The sequence below is a fragment of the Myotis brandtii genome, unplaced genomic scaffold (assembly GCF_000412655.1).
Source record: "Myotis brandtii unplaced genomic scaffold, ASM41265v1 scaffold266, whole genome shotgun sequence".
NCBI lineage: Eukaryota > Metazoa > Chordata > Mammalia > Chiroptera > Vespertilionidae > Myotis > Myotis brandtii.
In genome coordinates this window covers 10780111-10784964 of record NW_005360124.1, presented here as the reverse complement: position 1 = coordinate 10784964, position 4854 = coordinate 10780111, and positions in this window count along the sequence as shown.

Below are 4854 nucleotides of genomic sequence, written 5' to 3'. Positions count from 1 at the left end.
GGGGAGGGCCCAGGCCGGGCTGGGGGCCCCCCCCCCCCGAGTGCACAAATTTTTGTGCACCGGGCCTCTAGTATTATATAAAGGTGGTCAATTATATAACAGCTCATTAGCTTAAAGCAAGCACCAAAAAAAAAAATAAAATTAACTTCAGTATTTTTTGAGAGTTCCAAGCAAGTTAGACACTGCTGCCCTAAGATCCATATGTAATCTGTAGCAACATTTACCAAAGTACAGTGATTAAGTAGAAACCATAAATGTTATGGTCTTGAGAGATCCTTATACATTAGAGCTTAGTGTATACAGAGAAGCTGAATATTCACCTCATAAGTTTAATATGCTTTTTCAGTCAAGATGGAGCATCCAAAAGATTTAAAATGATCAAGTGTAATTTATAAAGTAGGTGTTTAGTACAATGTTGTTTTAACACATTTTCTATCTTATCTGTGTATGCATTATATAGAAATATTAGAGGCCTGATGCATGAAATCTGTGCAAGGGGCTCAGCCCTTGAAGCCTCAGCTTCGTCCGGAAGGTAGTCCGGAAGGTCGTTCAGCTGTCTGGTCTAATTAGCATATTATGCTTTTATTATTATAGATAGCTTGTAAAACACTTTGGTCTCTTTGAGGTAGGCTGTATATCTTTCCTTTTTTAGACCATTATAGGAATCAGCAGCAGAGGCACTTTACTGTCTGAGAGATCACAGGACATGACTGAGTGACTTTGCTAGAATTAAAATTCTAAAGACAGATGGCATTATCTGTGCTACATGGGAATACCAACTTAAAAACTTAAGTTCTACATAGGTCAATGTAGCCATTTCTATACTTCTGTTTTCCCTCAGTTTCTTTTTTTAAAATATGCTCTTATTGATGTTTTAGAGATAGAGGAAGGGAGAGGGAGAGAAAGACAGAAACATCTGTGAGAGAGAAACATTGATCAGCTGCCTCCTGCACGCCCCCTACTGGTGATAGCCCAAAACCTGGGCATGTGCTCTGACAGGGAATCGAATTGGCAACCTCTTGGTGCATGGGATGATGCTCAACCAACTGAGCCACACTAGTTGGGCCCCCTCAGTTTTCTTTTTTTCTTTTTTCTTTTTATTAATCCTCACCAGAGGATATTTGTTCCATCGATTTTTTTTAGAGAGGAGAAGGGAGCGGGAGAGACAGAGAGAGAAACATTGATGTGAGAGACACATCATTCTGCAGGAGCCCCAACCTGAGCTGGGGATGGAGCCTACAACTGAGGTACATGCCCTTGACCCGAATTGAACCCGTGACCCTTCAGTCCATGCCCGACAGTCTAACCACAGAGCCAAACCAGCTAAGGCCTACCCCAGTTTCTTTATTCTCACTGCACTGTCCAATACAGGAACCACTAACTATATATAGATATTTACATTTAATGAAAATTACATATTCAGTTCCTCAGTCCCCTTGCCACGTATGACTAGTGGATACCAAATTGCACAGTGCAGAATGAACATTTCCATCATTGCAGAAAGTCCTATTAGGCAGTGTTGAAATAGACCATTACAACAGAGGCAACCCAGGACCAGAGCTTACATGCTTCATATCCATACTACCTTGAAATGTTGGAGCCTTACTGATCTCCCCATCAAAATTCATGTAGGCAATTTTTATAGATCCTATTGAACTCTGTAAACCACATAAAATTAAACGAGATACCTACACTATAATGTTTTAGAAGAATGCTACCTTGACAAAACTATTACAACAGTTAACCCAATTCTATTGTAAAAGCCATTTAAAAAAAATAGCAATTCAAATTAATTAGGCTATCCACACATTTTAATGCGTAGTCAAAAGGATTCACATTTTTGAAAGGTCCCTTGTAAGCTAGAGTTGTAAGTAAACCATAAGAAAATATAAAAACATTTGAGACTATTAGCCAACTAATTTCTGAACATAGCCCATACAGTATTCTAAACACTTAACAATCCTGATGATCCACTTAACCAATGCTCTAACAAGTGAATCAAGTCTTCCAGATTAAGCAGAAGGACAAGTTGTCAATTTTTGCATATGCTAATACCACAGATTCCTGTCAAGCTTTTGGTGCCTGGAAAGTGCAATTAGCTAATCATTCAATGTCACACCTCTACATATGCCAAGCATAGCTAAACCATGGACACACATCCCACCCTCTTTCATCAGTTTTTGGCACCTCTATGGAAAGGCTTTCCAACACATGCTTATCCTCAAAGTTCACAGAAGAGCTATCACAGTACATTGGTAGAGACATTCCACAAACACACATTATTCCCTCCTCATTTATACTACCATCCGGTAGGTATGATGCGCACTGACCACCAGGGGGCAGACGCTCAAGGCAGGAGCTGCTGAGCTGCCGTGACTGGCCAGAGCAGTTCTTGGGTGACGCACCCTGGAACCAGAGAGGAGGGAGCTCTCGCACTCTGGGACCTCTCAGGGGATGTCAGAGAGCCGGTTTCAGCTCGATCCCCGCAGGCTAGGCTGAGGGACCCCAGAGGGACCCCACTCACTCCGCAGACGCCCTTCAAGCCGAAGCACCACCCCAGGTGCGGCTGGCCAGGGAGGGACCACGAGAGGTTGGTTCCAGGGTGTGCCCAGCCCGTCTTGCCCAGTCTCACCCCTCTGGCCACCTTCTAATTAATTTCCTTTCTTTTCTTTTTTTTTTTTTTTAATATTTTACAGAGAGGAAGGGAGAGGGAGAGGGATAGAGAGTTAGACACATCGATGAGAGAGAAACATCAATTCAGCTGCCTCCTGCACACTCCCTACTGGGGATGTGCCTGCAACCAAGGTACATGCTTTTGACTGGCATCAAACCTGGGACCATTCAGTCTGCAGGCTGATGCTCTATCCACTGAGTCAAACTGGTTAGGGCTAATTTTCTTTCAATGTGCACGAATCCGTGCACTGGGTCACTAGTTTATAAGTAAATCTGTTTCTGGGAAGCTTTTCAGGTGAATACTTACTCAATACATTCCACAACACGTATAGTCATCTCTTCATATCTGAGGGGGCATTGGTTCCAGGACCCCCAAGGATACCAAAATCTGCCAACACTCAAGTCTCTTATATAAAATTAGAGGCCCGGTGCATGAAATTCATGCGGGGGGTTGCGGGGGGGGGGGGGGGGGAGTGCGTCCCTCAGCCCAGCGTGCACCCTCTCCAATCTGGGATCCCTTGAGGGATGTTCAACTGCCTCTCGCAATCTGGGACTGCTGGCTCCTAACCGCTTGCCTGCCTGCTTGATTGCCCCTAACCACCTCTGCCTGCTTGCCTGCCTGATTGCCCCCTAACTGCGCCCCTAACCGCCTCTGCCTTGCCTGGCACCCTGGACCCAGGATTCCCTCCTCCGGCTGGCCACAGGCACCCAGGACCTGGGCCAGCTTCACCTGGGCTGACCACAACTGCAGGGGACTGTAGGCGTGTGGCTTCACCCGGGTCGCAGCAGCAGGTGCACAAGACCACGGGGCAGGTGGCTTGTCCCTTTCCCAGGCTGCAGCCCCAGCCACTGGTGCCCGGGACCATGGGGCATGCAGTGTGTGGCTTGTCCCTCTCCCAGGCCACAACCCCAGCCGCTGGCACCCGGGACCGCAGGGCAGGCTTTTGTTCTCAGGCAATAAAATTGCTGTATGATAAACTGGAGTCAGTCAAAAGACAAATGTAAATGGTGATAACACTACTACATTCAAATAATTATTAAACAAGCTGCATTTTTAAGATTTTATATATATTAACTAGTGGCCCAGTGCACAGATTCGTGCACATTGAAAGGCAATTAATTAGAAGAAATATTTTAATATCACTATTCACCCTTTCTCTATATAGAAGTGTCAGAGATAAAAGAAAATTATCAAAATATATATATAAATAATATATAAATTGAATAAACAATAACAACATGATATAACAAAGACATGATATAAAAACAACATAAACATGATATAAAACCAGCATTGATAAAAAGTGACTGATAAATTGATTAAACTTATTCTACTATCTCCCTGTATACCACATTAAGAGTAAAAACACGTTCAGAGTGCTTGGCTAATTTCCCTTGTGATGAAGTATTTACAACTTTAACGTCACACGCTCTTCGAACTCAAGAGAAAGCAACTTGTAACTGACCATGTCCGAAAACGGGTTCAGGTAGGAATATTCCTACTCTGTCTAAAGTCTGTCCTTGACTTTTGATACTGAAGAATCTATATTTGCAGGTTTGAAATTTTCCTAGGTTATGAAAACCAGGCTAATGTTTATTTATCAAAATATACTTTTTATATAGCTAGATATTATTGTAAAAACTCCATAAATATTAACCTTTTTAAATCCTCATTACAACCCTATTAGATATCATTAACTCCCCATCGCCCCCCACTCCTCTATCCAATTTACAGGTAAGAAAACAGAATTTAAATTTACTATGAAAACAATGAAGCCAGGCTTCAGTTTGGGTTCAGAGCCCATGCTTTTACTCACTGAGTTAGATTAGTGTGGGGCAATGAAAACGAACATGTTTTGCTACAGTTTGAACAATAGAGAATGTAATGAGTCCAGTAGGGAAAGAAAAATGAAGACAAAAGAACTTCCCATTCCATACCAAAACAAATGCAACAACAACAACAAAATAATAAATTTTTTTAAAAAATCAAAGATTTGATGAAAAACAGAAAGGTGAGGTAGTTGTTCAGAATGTGAAAATATCTATCTGGGGAAAGAGGAAGGAAATGGTCTTAGCCAACAGATGGCAAAAGAAAAAAAAAGTAAAACCTGCACTGGTATCTATACTAATAAATTCACAACTTTGTTGTTTTCTTCTGAGATTCTGAAGTTACTTTAAAAA